This window comes from Chiloscyllium plagiosum, unplaced genomic scaffold (assembly GCF_037043375.1).
Source record: "Chiloscyllium plagiosum isolate Xiang-an unplaced genomic scaffold, Cpla_swu_hap1 HiC_scaffold_3, whole genome shotgun sequence".
NCBI lineage: Eukaryota > Metazoa > Chordata > Chondrichthyes > Orectolobiformes > Hemiscylliidae > Chiloscyllium > Chiloscyllium plagiosum.
In genome coordinates this window covers 104,156,361-104,173,604 of record NW_028270141.1, presented here as the reverse complement: position 1 = coordinate 104,173,604, position 17,244 = coordinate 104,156,361, and the positions used below count along the sequence as shown (strand labels likewise).

Here is a 17,244-nt window from a genome sequence, read left to right as displayed (position 1 = left end):
TACTGTATATTTAAGTGAGAGGGATAGCTGTTTTGCATCTGAGAACTTACAGGCACCTGTCATTTGACTCATTAGCGGTCTCAGAGTGTACTGGAAAATTGAAAATATGTAACATTTGGCTGTGAAACAAATATCTAAGTTTTGGTTGCTGTTTTGGCAATCATTTGAATTGAACCGATCAGTTTAGATTATGCCCCAGGATACTAAAAACCAATCAATTTTAAATTTATTGTTTTGCCAATATTGAACCAATGAGACAATCCAATGCTGGGGGTATAAAGAAGCAGACATTTTGACAGTTAGAAAGTGAGACCAACTGTCATCGACAGAGTAACTGCCAGCAAAACACTCCATATCAAAGGTACCTTTTTCATATGAAACATCTTTGCAGCAAAAGACGGAAGACAACCCAGGAAAATCTTCAGCCAGCGGGAGACAGACACTGACGACAGACACTGTGTGATTTTGAAATTAAGTTGTTGTAATTTTACTACGGGCTTTTATTGGAACAGTATATTGTTGTAGAGGTGGAGACAGATAACAAACATTTAAGAGAAAGGAGGCTTAGAGTTGTAAATAGTTGTTTAATGTTCATTTTTAGAGTTAAAGTATAAATTGATATTTTTTCTTTGAATAGTGAAAGTTGGGAGTTCTTTGTCACTCATACTTTAACAGATTACAGGGCGAGGTGAGCTTTTCTGGGTGTTTGGTTTAATTAACGGAAGGGTTCACCTCCGTGTTGTAACATATTGCCTCGACCCAAACACTGGTCTTTCTACCCCACTTACTGTCTCTAAGACCCTACTTAAAACTTGCATCCTGGACCATGTATTTCCATATGTGGCTTGACATCATAAGAATGCACCATTAAAAGCATCATACAAATATAAGCTGCTGTTGTAAAATGGACTTGCTTCCATACAGGTGGTTTTTAATCCACACAGGATATCTATGACTCTATGTTATAACATCCTGTAATGGGATGTTGTAACATATCTCCAAAGCAACTAGGACTTGAACCCAGGCCTCCTGCCCCAGAAGAAGGAACACTACCACTGTGCCACAAGAGCTGTCATACTTCCCTGTAGGTACTGAGTATGAATAAACTGAATGGGGCATGACCAGAAACAATGTGCTGTCAAATAGAGCACCACTTTTAGTTAAACATGGAATTAATGGAAAACATGAAGTGTTTTTCACAGGCTTCAGAACTTCTCTCACCTCCACCCTCCCCCATCTTACCAAGCAAAACACATGGTTGGTTCTAAACAGCTTTAAGCAGCAATTCCTTGCATTGAATTGTGAAACATTAATGTAGATTGATAGCTTTTTAAATCTTCAGTGTCTGTCTGAAAAGATCAGTGAATTTGTTAAAGTATCCAGGAAAGGTTAAGTTATATTATGTTTCACATTTCTGTCAAAGTAGTAGAAATGTTTTGCTTTTCTTTCTAATTGGTGAGGAATTGGAACTTGCAGTCGAAATCATCAAGAATGACATAAAATTAACTTTAAACTATAATCTGTATGTTGTAAGTAAGCAGAAAGAAAGTTTCAGTGCCATATATTCATCAAAGGAAAGCTCCATTAAGTGAAAAATGCTTTTCAGGACCACTACAGATTTTCAGTGGATGCCAAATCCCTGATAAAAAGGAACTTCTTGTAAAAAGGAAACCGTTGAAAACCAAAATCATCCTCTGCTTGAATAAGAATGAGTTAGGCTGCTGCAGCTTAGTCTGTATGATTGTGCTGATAAGTGCTTTGATGAGGTAATTCAATCAAATAGCATTAACTTTACATTTCCTCTTGCTTCAGGGAATTTTCTGAATGAAAGTGTGCTAGGCTGACACGAGGTGTAAACGTTATCAATCATCCGGAGGGAGGCATTCTTTAAATTAAGAAACTACTTATGGTGAAGGTTACAGGAATATGGTTCCAAGGTAAGTAGTGTAATTTGATAATGTTGGTTGATAAATAAATCTTGACCAGGGCAGATGAAATGCTACCTGTCCTCTTCAAATGGGACCATGGAATCTTTTATATCCACCCCAGAAAAGGCAGAGGATGCCTCAGTTTAACATTTGCATGTGACAGTGCAACACCTCTTTGGTACAGTGTTAGCCTAGATTGCACATTGAAATCCATGAAATGAGACTTCACATTGCAGTCCTTTAACTAAAGTGAGTCTACTTCCACTGAAGCAAGATAGTATAGACCTAAAAATGTAATTACAATATTGCGATGTTATGAAACGAAGTCATGAAAAGTCAATTTGAGGTATTGCTTGTTAATGCTTTAGGTGTTAGCCAATGCTGCCAATCCACCTCTATTGTGTTATAATGGGAGTATCAGGTGGAAGTTGAGTCTTTTGCCTTCTAATGTTGCATCCAATATCTTACAACATTGTGCTGGTGCATTGGCCTTGTACCAATAGGATTAAATTGACCAGCAACCACAGGAGCACCAACTTCCGCTGCAAGCTGACAAGTATGTTTGTTTAATTCATAATACTTTGCAACTGCATGCACAAGTTTGATACCTTCCACAATGTTACAATGTGTATGAGAACACCCAAATGAACTAGTTCCAAACACAGGAACCCATCTTTTAAATTCTGAGCTCTAACACTAGGATTCCAATGTATTTTACGATAGTGTTGAATATTTTGCTTGGACTTTAGTTAAATATTTTCCATTTCCATTTCCTCCCACCTGATTCAATTCCATTCCCAATAGCGTGGAAACAGGCCCTTCGGCCCAACAAGTCCACACCGATCCTCCGAACAGTAACTCACCCAGTCCCATTTCCCTCTGACTAATGCACCTAACACTATGGACAGTTTAGCATGGCCAATTCACCTGACCTGCACATCTTTAGAATGTGGGAGGAAACTGGAGCACCCGAAAGAAACCCACGCAGACAAGGGGAGAATGTGCAAACTCCGCGCAGTCACCCAAGGCTGGAATCGAACCTGGGACCTTGGCGCTGTGAGGCAGCAGTGCTAACCACTGAGCCACTGTGCCGCCCCTTAAATTTGACTGCAGGTGAAATCACACATCTTCAGTTATTAATTTGTCTGAATATTAGCATTGTAACCCTTATTGATGAAACAAGAAAAACATTGGGTAATTATAGTTAAAATCAATTCTTGTTCATTGCATCTTCAATGGAAACCTAATCAGTTATTCTCTGACTGTGAAATATAGAATCCTCTTTGTCAGCATTAGTATTAATTTTGCCTTTTTGTAAAAGTGATCCAACTCTGACTGAGAAGAAAATGGATGTGACCCATTGAGTTGATGATCCTAAATGCTACCTATGACCAGGCATTTATTGTTCTTTGACACCACTTCTAGCACAATAGTTGATTGCATGTTATGTGGAACTTAATGGTAAACTATGAAGTGTGCACTGAAGCAGAAAAGCTGTAAAACTACATCTGGGCCATTAGCAGAGTGAGGACAAAGCATTTGACAACATATTCAAGGGACGGCATTTCTTAACAATGCATTGTAATAATTCACTGGATTGGTAATCTGATTTACGCACTCAAGTTAGGTTTAAGATAGAAGTTGAAAATGTGTTGCTGGAAAAATATCAGAGCTGAAAATGTGTTGCTGGAAAAGATAGAAGTTGTAAATGTATCTGGCTAAATCTCATTTTCCATTTGATTTTTGTCAGTTATCTTCAGATTTCCTCCCTGCCATAAACCACCCACCCACCCCCGTAAACTGCTCACTCCCTCCCCATCCTCACTTCCTTTATCTAATGTAGTGCAAATATGAAGCTATCTGAAATTTGACTACTCTGCACTGATGAAAATCAAAAGTGAGATCTAGATAGTTCAATGCCACAGTGCAGCAAATAAATGCAGTATCAGCCCAGTGTTTTAAGAATTTTTGTTCCACTTTGTAGGATTCTCATTTGAGAAAGGCAACAGAAAGAAAAGTCTCATTGAAAATTATACGTTTACTTCCGAAATGGACAGAAGTTCTTCATATGTGGAGAAATTGGTTTGTTCCTTTTAAATTGAAGTTTTATGTTCATTTATGTTTTCCCATTTAATGACACTAGAGAAGGGCAAAGATAAACTTTATCCTCAAGAAGGATAATGGCAGGGGCACAGGAACAACACCATCAACTATCCAAAGGTCCTGTCCAAACAACACAATCCTGACTTGGAAATAAGTCACCCTGTCACTGTCACTAGCTCCAAATCCTGGGATAGCAACGCTCACAACCTCCACACACCTGCACATCCAAGATCTGCAGCATTTCAAGAAGTTGGATTACCACCACCTTCTCAAGCGTAGTTAGGAATGGGCAATACACAAGCGTAGTTAGGAATGGGCTTTTATGTGTCTTTTGTCAGGCCATCCCTACAGGATCTAAGAGAAGAACAATGACAGATTTCACTATGCCTCGCAGCACACACTACGTTTGAGCGCCAGTCTGCTTAGAATGGGTCTTGCATATATTCTGTGAGCAATAAAGATCCTGGAGGAGGTTTTGATACACAGCTGATGCTTCACATCTGTATAGCAGTGTCTGACTAGCTTATGGGGAAGGTGAGGACTGCAGATGCTGGAGATCAGAGCTGAAAATGTGTTGCTGGAAAAGCGCAGCAGGTCAGGCAGCATCGAAGGAGCAGGAGAATTGACGTTTCGGGCATGAGCCCTTCAACCCAGTTAATAAAGAGAGATGAAGTTAAAGCTTTTCTCCTTGCAATCAGCAGGACTGAAATGCAGGATGAAAAACTTCAACTTCATCTCTTTTGAATGTTGTATTGTGTTGGATATATCTTCTTGAATATCACTGGATAAAATAGGCAATTTCTACGACTGTAAGGTGACATTCTTAAGTCCCAACTTCCGGAGCCTAATACCATTTTACTTTTCTTCTTAAAGAAGTACTAAAACGGCGAATAATGTTCTATCTTTATTACTAAAACCTGTTAAATATCGCTCAGAGTAGAGATTTGTTTTAACCCAGTCACAGAATTGCTATAATGCAGAAGAGGATAATTTGGTCAATTGAGTCTGCATTAGCTTTCGGAGCATTTTAACTTTGTGTCAGTTTCATGCCTTTGTCGATAACCTGCATATTGTTCCTGTTTAAATAATCATCTAATGACTTGTTGAATGCCTCAATTGAAACTCCCTCCACCACACATTCAGGGAGTGGATTCCAGACCCAAACCACTGACTGCATCAGTAAATTTTTTTCTTCACCATGCATTTGCTTCTTTTGCATGGCAGCTTCAAATATGTTCTCTGGCTCTTGATCCATTAATAAATAGAACAGTCTCTCCCTATTCATCTGTCCACATCCCCCCTCATTTTGAAAACTACTATCTCATTCCTTATCCTTCTCCTCTCCAAGGAAAACAATTCCAACATTTTCAATCTTCACACACAACTAAGTGTCTCATCCCTGGAATCATTATCTTAAACCTCTTCTGGACTCCCCCAGTCCGTTCACATCATCCCTATAGTCTGGCTGCCAGAGCTGTATACATTCCACTAGCAGAAGTTTAATCAATGTTTTGTATAAGTTAATCATTACTTCTCTGCTCTGACATGCTATGCCCCTATTTATGAAGCCATAGTGACACAGGATGAATCTTAATCATTACAAACATTTTAAACTGACAAAGAAGAGATATTGGAAACACTGTAGATACTTTGAAGATATTGGAGGAAGCGAGGGTGGAAATTGCAGCAGTACTGGCAATTATTTTTCATGTCCCTTGGTGGTGTCAGAAGACCAGAGAATTTAATAAAGTTGTAAATATGACCCAGTTTATGAGCACGCTCCCTATCTGTCCTGCCACCTTTAATAATTGATGTACAAATACATCCAGATCTTTTTGCTCCTGCACACCCTTCAGAATAGTAACCTTTAATGTACCAAAACATGTCTCTGTATTAAACTTCATCTGCCACCAATCCACCCATTGCATCAATGTGTCAATGTCCTTTCCAAGTTCTACACTATCCTCCTCAAAGTTTGCCATCTCCCAAGTTTTGTGTCACCAACAAACTTTGAAGTTGTCCCCCACACATGAAGGTCTAGATCATTGATATATATCAGGAACAGTAAGACTCCCAATATTGTAATACTGATCTCTGGGAAACTCCACTGAAAAATATTCATTAACTTTTACTCTCTGTTCCCTATCTGTCAATCAATTTTGAATAAACATTGCTCTTTTTAGTCCATGACCCACAACTTTCCTCATACGTCTGTTGTATTTTGGAACAACTTTCCCCTCATCATCTCTTTTTGTTACCTCATTTTTAAAAAAATCTCTAAATCTGAAGTGACCTTTCTGAATCAATCCACATTTTTCCCATGTGACTATTAACTTAATTCTGAATAATTGTTTCTCATAATTTCCTCACCACTGAAGGTAAAATGGATCATATTTACAACCCTTACTAAATTCTCTGGTCTTCAGGCACCACCCAGGGACAACTGAAAGAAAATTGCCAATGCTGCTGCAATTTCCATCCTCACTTCCTCCAATATCCTTGAAGTATTTGCAGCATTTCCATTATCTCTATCTTGTCAGTTTCAAGCCTTTCTCATGATTAAGATTCCTCCTCTGTCATCATAGCCTGAGCAGCACCTGTCTCATAAATGGAGACCTTCCTTAAGCCAGATCTGTTATCGCTACAACATTGTCATCGTACAAAACAATAAGTGCCTATAATTTCCCTGTATTGTTAACAATACTCTCTGAATTACATACAGGAGAGTCAGTGTACATGATCTATTTGGATTTCCAAAAGGCCTTTAACACATTGCCTCAAAGATGCTGCTCCGTAAAAGTCAAGATTAGAGTAGTGCTGGAAAAGCACAGCAGTTCAGGCAGCATCCGAGGAGCAGGAAAATCAACATTTTGGGCAAAAGCCCTTCATCAGCAATGAGGCAGGGAGCCTCCGGGGTGGAGAGATAAATGGGAGGGGGTGGGGCTGGGGAGAAGGTAGCTAAGAGTACAATAGGTGAATGGGGGTGGGGATGAAGGTGATTGGTCAGAGAGGAGGGTGGAGCGGATAGTTGGGAAGGAAGATTGACAGGTGGGACAGTTCATGAGGATGGTGCTGAGCTGGCAAGTTGGAACTGGGATAAAGTGGGGGGAGGGGAAATGAGGAGCCCATTCTGTTAAGGGCAGGCTACTGGCATGGATAGAGGATTGGCTGAATGAAAGAAGGCAGAGAGGAGGGATAAAGGGGTCTTTGGCAGGATGGCAGCCAGTGACTAATGGAGTGTAGCAGGGGTCAGTGTTGTGACTATAACTATTCACATTGTTATTAACAATCTGGATGAAGAAATTGAAGGGCACTGTAACTAAGTTTGCAAATAACACAAAGATAGATGGAGGGGCAGGAAATGTGGATGAGATGGGAGGCTGCCTGAGGACTTGGACAGGCTAGGAGAGTGGACAAAGGGAAATGGCAAATGGAATACAATCTGGGTAAGTCATAGGGATGTACAGCATGGAAACCGACCCTTCGGTCCAACTTGTCTATGCCGACTAGATATCCCAACCTAATCTAGTCCCACCTGCCAGCACTTGGCCCATATCCCTCTAAACCCTTCCTATTCATGTACCCATTCAGATGCCTTTTAAATGTTATAATTGTACCAGCCTCCATCATTTCCTTTGGCAGCCCATTCCACACATGCATCACTCTCTGTGTGGAAAAGGTTGTCCCTTAGGTCCCTTTTATATCCTTCCCCTCTCACCCTAAAGCAGTGCCATCAAGTTCTGGACTTTGTCTATTTATTATATCTGTGCCCCTCATGATTTTATAAACCTCTATGAGGTCACCCCTCAGCCTTCAGCACTCCAGGGAAAATAGCCCTAGCCTATTCAAACTCTCCCTATAGTTCAAATCCTCCAACCCAGGGAACATCCTTGTAAATCTTTTCTGAACTCTTTCAAGTTTCACAACATTCTTCCAATAGGAAGGAGACCAGAACTGCATGCAATATTCCAACAGTGGCCTAACCAATGTCCTGTACAGCTGCACCATGTCCTCCCAACCCCTAAACTCAATGCTCTGACCAATAAAGGAAAGCATACCAAACGCCTTCTTCACTATCCTATCTACCTGCGACTCTACTTTCAAGGAGCTATGAACCTGCACTCCAAGATCTCTTTGTTCAGCAACACTCCTTAGCACCTTACCATTAACTGTATAAGTCCTGCTAAGGTTTGCTTTCCCAAAATGCAGCACCTCGCATTTATGTAAATTAAACTCCATCTGCCACTCCTCAGCCCATTGCCCTATCTGATCAAGATCCTGTTGTAATCTGAGGTAACCCTCTTTGCTGTCCACTACATCTCCAATTTTGGTGTCATCTGCAAACTTATTAACTATACCTCCTATGTTCACATCCAAATCATTTATGTAAATGACAAGAAGTAGTAGATCCAGCACCGATCCTTGTGGCACTCCACTGGCCACAGGCCTCCTGTCTGAAAAACAACCCTCCACCACCACCCTCTGTCTTCTACCTTCGAGCCAGTTCTGTATCCAAATGGCGAGTTCTCCCTGTATTCCATGAGACCCAACCTTGCTAACCAGTCTCCCATAGCGAACCTTGTCGACCTCCCTTACTGAAGTCCACATAGATCATGTCCACCGCTCTGCCCTTATCAATCGTCTTTGTTACTTTTTCAAAAAAACTCAATCAAATTGTGTGAGATTATACATTTTGGTTGGAAAAATAGAAATGCGGAGGATTTTCTAAATGTGGAAAGACTTTGGAAATCTGAAGCGCAAAGTGACTTGGGATCCTATTTCAGGATTATCCTGAGGTTTACATGCAGATTCAGTTGACAGGTAGGAAGACAAATGCTGTGTCAGCATTACTTTTAAGAAGGCTAGAATACAAAAGCAGGGATGTGCTGCTGAGGCTGTCTAAGGTGCTGGTCAGACCAGATTTGGAATATTGAGAGTAGTTTTGGGCCCTGTATCTAAGGAAGGATGTTCCATGAAGAAGGTGTAGAGGAGATTTGCAAGAAAGATCCTGGGAATGAAGAGCTTGGCATATGTGGAACGGTTGAAGACTCTGGGTCTGTACGTGGTGGAGCTTAGAAGGGTGAGTGGGGGTACCTTTGAAACTTTCAGGATACTGAGAGACCTGGATAGAGTGGAGGGGGAGAAGATAGTAGTAACTAGTAGGAGAGACTAAGACCTGAGGACAGAGCCTCAGATTGAAGCAGCGACTCTTTAGAACTGAGAGGAAGAGGAATTTCTTCAGCCAGAGGGGACTCATTGCCACAGGCACCAAGTCATTGAATGTAGTAAAGGCAGATAGATAGGTTCTTGATTAGTAAGGGGGTCAAAGGTTATGTGTAGAGGCAGGAGTAGGGAGTTGAGAAACTTATCAGCCATGATCAAATGGCAGGGCAGACTGAAAGGCCTCATGGCCTAACTCAGCTCCTGTATCTGATGGTTTTATAGGGCAATGTGACTCTAATTTAAACTTCATCACATTCTCCTTTCCTCCAACTCCACCTATTAACTTAGTATTCTCTATTTTAGTGTTATCTGCTTCTATCATTTTGTGCGCCCTGGTATTACTTTTTCACCTTATGTCCTAGTTCCTGTACCCAGGTTGAATTCATTTAAGCTTTCCCCAGTCGCAATAGCAAAACACCCTGCAAGGAACTCAGCCTCAGCTCTAATCACATGTAACCCATCCAGCTTGTACTCATCCCCCAACTCCTGTATCATCTTTACAGCCATACATTCATCTGTATTATTTTCCTTTTTTCTGTACTTGCTTACATGTGGCATTTTGTTGTTCAGTGTATATGTGCAGATACGTGCAACAAATCATACTTCTACTGAAGGTTTGATCATTGAAAATAGTCAGTTTTTGATATCTTCAGTATTCCAACGCAGATCAATGTTGAAAGTGAGAACTAACCATGTTGACATAAGGTCAAAGTTAATAATCACACAACACCAGGTTATAGTCACAGCCACCTGATGAAGGAGCAGCGCTCTGAAGGCTAGTGCTTCCAAATAAACCTGTTGGACGATAACCTGGTATTGTGTGATTTTTAACTTTGTCCACCTCAATCCAACACCGGGACCTCCAAGTCATGGTGAGATAAGATCAGATTTCAAATCATGAATTCAATATGTGAAAAGATCGTTTTGCTGATTATAAGGAGATTATTTATGTAGTGCATAATTAATTAGCAAGTGATATAATCATTAGAGGTGATAAAAACTAAACATAGGTATTCCTTTGAAATACAATGATATGATTGATTGGAGAATTAACATGCTAGAATGATGAGTTTCCATGGGTCTAGTGATCTTTTCTCACCTCTGCCTGGCATGTTCAGTATTTAATTTGTAGTCTGAGTTTAAACATCTGTTATAGTGCTGTATCCCATGAACCCAAAGGAATTGAACTTTAAGACAATTGGTTCAGTCTGTCATATTTCTATTGCAACATACATGTTGTATAAATCCACTTTCTTGAAGAAGTTATATTTGCCAATTAACCTCACAATGATTTTGGTAGTGAAAATTAAAGTTATCAATCAGATTGCCTTTGTCCAAGGAAAGAGCTTCTGATAGTTCAAACTCCAACGACACTCTGTGTTTTTCCAAACAGTTTTTCGTTGTAATTCTAAATATGGCATAATAGAATGATTTTATGTGTTTAAAACTGTCATCCAGATCTTCTTTCATCCATTTGACTTACTGAAATGTTAGTAGCATCCATGTGATGAGGTAACGAGCCACCAGTCCAAAGTCATTGGATTATGTTCATCTGTGTGAAAAAAATCTTTTTGAATGTTGAAGGTCTGAATTTGAATCTCATTAATAGTAATGTGTATTCATTTAATAGAGTGAACTGCACATTGTTATTTAATCAATCCTAAACTAAAAGCGATGTAAACAAATCATCAACATTCAGAAAGTATAGATTTGCAGGTCAATTTTCATTTCCCCATATACATAACATATATATAACACAGGATAATCATTAGAGGTGATAAAAACTGGCTAAGGTTTATCTCTCCATCAACATTATGAATATAAATTATATGGTTATTGTCACATTACTATGTGTGCGAGCTTGCTGTACACAAATTGGCTGTCATATCGCCTACATTACAAAAGTGACTACACTCCATAAGTATTTCATTGGATAAGTTCATGGAAGATGCAAGACAAATGCAAAACTACTTTCTAATTTTAAAAAAAATCAAACAGAGATTGAAATCAGTGATCCATCCATTACTATTGATAGGAAGGGTGAATTCGTAAAAATAAACCTGCTCATATCCATTTGCAAACTTTGATGCCTCTCACTATTCATTTTTTAACCAAGCTATTTGTCTTCAAATCTGAGTCCATGTGGTACAAATCCAGTTAGCTCACCTTAGGTTTTACCATCTCGTATTTTCCTTCAGCGTCACCAAACTTCTGTCCATTAGAACCTGCCTCCTTTGAGTTTTCTTCCATTTACCTTTAATAAAAGGCTATGAGAAACCTATATATTTCCTTGAATCCAAAACTCAGGATATATACTGAGCTGCCTCAGCTTCTTCCTTTAGCACCCCTTCCTATATATTTCGAAGTTCTCTTTCCCATTCAGCCCAGACCACAAAGTACTTCACCTTCCAATCAGTATGCACTATATGTTGCTGTCACTGAAGCCCTTTGCAAATTCAGTGTTGACATTTCCTTATCAATGGAACTAAGCAAGTTATAGTTCTCTTAAACTCATGAAGGTATTTTGTGAATCTATTTATCCCATATGCAACTTCTGTTTTTAATATTTTTAAGCGGTAAGTTAATATTACTTGAAAGGAACTTTACGCATGAAATTCTGGCCATTTCTCTTAAAATTGCTAAATAAGTTGAATTGCAAATCAGTCGTCTAGTTTAGACTATTTTGTGAGAGATTTTCCCCATAAGTGGAATGAAAGTAGAAAGATTAATGGTATTAAATCAGATTATGAAAAGAGTAGTGGATGAGGGTGTACAGCAGATCATTTGCAGTTGCATATTGGTTTTCAGCCAAAACATCAAGTACACACAAGTCTGTTATCAGTGGCAGGCCCAGCACATATTTGTCATTCCTGACCGTCCTTAATTTTTTAGTTGGTGGTTTTTATTTCAGTGAAAAAGAACCATGGGATGTCTTGCATTTGTAGAAGTGAAAAGTGTGTTTTAAAAAAAAGATACATCACATCAAATGTATATAGTACTATGTCTGATCCTATTAACATGGAGAAGTACTCAGGAATCTTCAAATTTATGCAGTTAATTATCACATTTTGAGAAAATTCTTTTAAATAAACCATACTGTGCATTTGTTCAACATATATTTAAGAACTATCATAATATACCGTTACTTATTGATCCATGAAAGACCATTGCAATAAAATTAAGTAAAACCTAGAAGTGTTGCAGTTCTTTTTGCCACTGGAAAGGTGAGATAGTGATTGGCTGATGGCTTCAGCCAATTTGATTCTCTCCATGCGATATCAAGAAATGGCTGAAGGCAGCAGATACTTGTGGACCCTGACAGTACCCTGGCAATAGTACTGAAGACTGGTGCTCCAGAACTAGCTGTGCCTCCAACCAAGCCAAAAGCACAGCAACAATATTGCCATCTATCTGGCAATGTGGAAAATTGCTTTAGTATGGCCTGTCCACAAAAAAGCTGTTTAACTTCAACTCCAGGATCCTACTCTTAATCATCAGCAAAATGATGCAAGGTATCATTGATCATACTGTGAAGAGGCACTTATACAGCAGAAAACTAATCATCAATTCTGCTTGAGTTCTGCCAGAACCACTTGACTCCTGACCTCATTACAGCCATAATATAAAGATGAGCAATGACCTGAATTCCAGAGGTGAGGACTGTGCAACTGCTGTTGACATATGGCAACATTTCACTAGGTGTCACCAAATTGAAAGTAATGAGAATTAGAAGAAAATTCTCCAGTGGCTGCAGTCAGACTAGGCAGCAACAAAGGTTTCTGAGGTCAATTAGCTCAGCTTCAGGACGTAGAGTATCGCTCCTCAGGCTGGTGTCCTAGGCCCAACCATCTTCATCTGGTTCATCGATACCTTTTGCTCTAAGATCAACATGGGGCTAACATTTGCACAATGCTGACCTCTATATTCCTCAAATAATGAAGCTGTCAGTCCCAGCGAGACTTGGACAACATTCATGCTTGGGCTGATAAGGGGCAATTGATGTTGGTGTCATATAAGTGCCAGGCAATGACCATCTTGAATTAGAGTCCAAACATTTCCCTCTGACATTCAACAAAACTTCCTCCATCCTCAACATCCTGATGTTACCATTGCCAAAGTTAATACAGGTCAGAGTACGCAGGTTGTGACTCATTCAGTGCTTCCTCAAAATCTTTCCACTATTACCAGGCATCAGACAGGAATATGTTGGAACACTGCAAAAGAAAGTTGTCAAGCAAATGTTAACTAAAAAGAGTTAGCACACTACTTTTATACCTTTACGTTTATTTTAAAAGCTATTGCATTCATGACTATAGAAATTTAGCAATATGAAGTATTTAATTTTACAGAATTTAACATTTTTTTTTGAGGAGAGGCTATACAAAGCCTAACTACAGCCTTTAAGTTGATTGTAATAGGCAAATATGATTTGCTTAATGTTGTTTCACTGAATGTCGTAGTTTTCAGTGTTTAGATAAGGACTTGATGTAGAACATAATCAAAGATCTCTCCCACCCTGATTATAATTTCTTCCATTGAGCAGAAGATACAAAAGCTTAAACACACTTGCCAACAGATTCAAGAACAGCTTCTTCCCCTCTGTTATCAGACTTCTGAATGGATCTCTCAAGTTTTAAAATTAATGTTGATCGTCATCTTTGTGCATCTTCTCTGCAGGCGTGACACTGTATTCTCCACTCTGTTCTGTTACCGTAATGCACCTTACGTGGTATGATCTGCCTGTGCTGCAAGCAAAACAAAACTTTTCACTGTATCTCGGTACACGTGACAATAGTAAATCAAATCAAATCAAAAGATGGGCTTTCACATTGACATGAGTGTCCTGGAGATTTTGGGCCAAAATTTTAATTATTTGAAGAACTGTAATAGCATTTCTGTACCCCTGCTGTTCCATTTTATGTATTGCTTACAGTTAATGTCTTTCAGTTCTAATAAAGAGTCCACCCCAAACATTAATGTGTCTCTATCTGCACAGATGCTGAGTGTTTCCTGAAAAATGTTTTGCACCATTTTAGATTTCAATCAACTGCTGTAATGCGTTAGTTCTTCATTTTATTATGTTGTTTGAAAATATCAGGAACCCAATATCACTTGCCAAGGGTTGTGGGATAAGGACCAGAAGGCATAATCTCAGAATAAGGGGTCAACCATTTAAGACCGAGGTGAGAAGGAATTTCTTGCCTCAGATGGCAGTCGATCTGTGAATTTTTTTTTGATGCAGCAAGTTGTTGAGGCTGGGTCATCAAGTATATTCAAGGCTGAAATAACAATAAGGGAATTAAGGATTGTAGGGAAAAAGCAGGAAATTGGAGTTGAAGTTTATCAGATCAGCCATGATGTCATTGATGGAGCAGACTCAATGGGCTGAATGGCCCACGTCTCCTCCTATGTCTTATCGTTACTCACGCTATCCAAGATGTATTCTTGCATTTGACTATGAATTTATCCAGATAAATGATTCAGAGCTACAAGTAGAAGAAATTGATTCAACACATTCCTTTAGTGGTGTAGCAATTAGTTATGAAAAAATTACAATTTTCTGTGATTGTGATTGATCCAAACTAATCTCAGATGTCTTCTCCATCTATTGTTTAGCAGACTTCAATTGATTTGATTGCAGTTTTTGAGTACAATAGAATGTGTTGCCCTGAGGCTGAAGCATAGTTGTCTGTACTATAAAGAATAGCTTTGCAGACTGGAAGACATGCAACCTCAGTTTAGATTGGATTACGTACAGTATGGAAACAGGCCCTTCGGCCAACACCGACCCTCCGAAGAGTAACCCACCCAGACTCATTTCCCCTTCACTATGGGCAATTTAGCATGGCCAATTCACCTAACCTGCACATTTTTGGACTGTGGGAGCACCCGGAGGAAACCCACGCAGACACGGGGAGAATGTGCAAACTCCACACAGACAGTTGCCTGAGGTGGGAATTGAACCTGGGTCTCTGGTGCTGTGAGGCAACAGTGCTAGCCACTGTGCCACCACAGTTCCTCAAACCTAGCCAGGGGAGAAGGAAGAGGCACTGACCACATTCTCGTAAATCTCTTTGGCTCTGTAAGTTGTACCAGAGGAATGGAGAGCTGCTAACGTAGCACTTTGTTCAAAACTGGAGGAAAGAAGAAGGCATTTCTGGTTGGATTAAGCAATATAATATTGCCTTGAATGATGTTCTGGACTTCGCTGATTTATATTTTTATGGCACCTTTCATATCACAGAACATCCCAAAAAAATTCACAGCCAATGAAGTACTTGTGCCATGAAAGATCATGGAGGGGAAAATGTAATCGAGGAATTGTGACTGCCAATTGACGCACAGCAAGTTCCCCCATACTGCAACATGGTGAAGACCAGATAATCCAATATTTTGTGATGGTGATTGGAGAATAAATATTAGATAGGATAGAATAAATAATTAATTGCACCATGTTTGTCCTAACTAAGGAAAGCCTACTTATTTTCAAAAGGCAAGCTGTGCTTGATAAATTTAAAGGTCTCCTCCAAGGAAATGAGAGTTCATATTTTGTACATTGGCTTGCAAGAAGTATTTGATGAATATTACTATTTCCCAATTATTATTCATCCGTGTCGACTCCAAAATGAGTCACATTTGAGTTTGAAGAACTATAATTGGTCATTAAAACCAGGTAATCTGGCTTCACAAATTCAAGGTGGGGAAAGCCAGAACAATCTTATTTCAAAATTGCTGTTAGTGTTGTAGAGGTTCTCCACAATATCTTTGTAATTGCTGGAGACAGCAACCATGCAGTGCTATTCAATGTCAAAGTGCCTGTATTTTTGCTCTACAGACAGCATTATTCAACCTGTCCTGAAAGCTGCTTTTGTGGAGCACTGCTACTTGTAAGGTTTGACACCAAGCTTGCTGTGAAGCTCGTCTTTTGTTGTTTTGAGCCTGGCTGGCTTGCTTCCACGTCACCCCACAGCAAGCTACAGAGGTCAATCTGAACTCTTTAGCTTCTAGTGAAAACTGACATTATTCAAACAGATTTACACAGTACAGTGATTCCATTTTAAAGACAAAACACCTGTTTTTGATAAGCATAAATGACTTGGCCCTGGAAACAGGCCATTCGGCCCATCAAGACCACACTGCCTCTCCAAAGAGCATTCCACCCAGACTCGCCCCATCTACCCCTTCATTTCCCATGGCTAATTCACCTAGCCTGCACATCCTTGGACTATGGGAGGAAACCGACGCAGACATGGTGAGAATGTGTAAACGTCATATAGTCACCTGAGGCTGAAATCAAACCTAGGTCCCTGGGGCTGTGAGGCAGCAGTGCTAACCACTGAGCCACCATATAGGTACAGGATACAGTTTCAAAATTGGCAGATAATATTAATTATGGAAGTGAATACAGTCAAGAAGAGAATAGTAATAAGACTTTGATAGAACAGATCAGGCTGATGGAATGGGCAAGTCATAACGAATAACATTGAGTAGAAAGTTTGAGATAAGTTAACACATGTTAAATGATATAATTTGAAAGGGTGGACAATCTGGAGGTGGACAGTGTGATATTTATGCATAAATCTTTGATGGTTGCAGGTTAAAATTGCACATGTTAAAGCACCTTGCTTCCTGAAATTTCTAAAAAAAACGCTGTAGAGTACAAAAGCAACAATGTTATATCAAGTATTGGTTTGGCATGAGCAGAGTTTGGGGTCAGATTTTTAAAGTTGGGTTGGGATGACCTGGGTCTATTCTGAGTCCTGAGCTTATACTTCCTCAATTATGTTGCCTTTGTGATGCTGTTTTTAAATGTCAATACTGTAACTGGGCAGGAGGTGAGCTTGGATTTCCAACAGTAGCACTAAATAGCTTCCAGAAATGGGAGCCACCATCCTAGTGCCAAGTGCAAAGGCAGGCAGCAGTCAAATTGGGCCTGCCACTGCCATGCTAAAGAGAACAGGCAGTTACTTAGAGGGCCTGATGTTGTAAT

The 17,244-nt window shown here is 39.6% G+C and overlaps 1 protein-coding gene across 14 annotated transcripts in view; it reads left to right on the top strand.

Moving 5' to 3' along the window:
• Positions 1-17,244, top strand: part of ankrd6b (ankyrin repeat domain 6b) — a 245,297-nt gene that overhangs the window by 131,651 nt on the left and 96,402 nt on the right. For 10 of the 14 annotated variants that reach the window (XM_087982253.1, XM_087982262.1, XM_087982263.1 and 7 more), the window contains one exon: positions 1,813-1,937. The exons of the other annotated variants lie outside the window; for them this stretch is intronic. The gene's annotated coding sequence lies outside the window, so the exon portion shown is untranslated. The remainder of the gene's footprint in view (positions 1-1,812; positions 1,938-17,244) is intronic. 14 annotated transcript variants of the gene reach the window in all.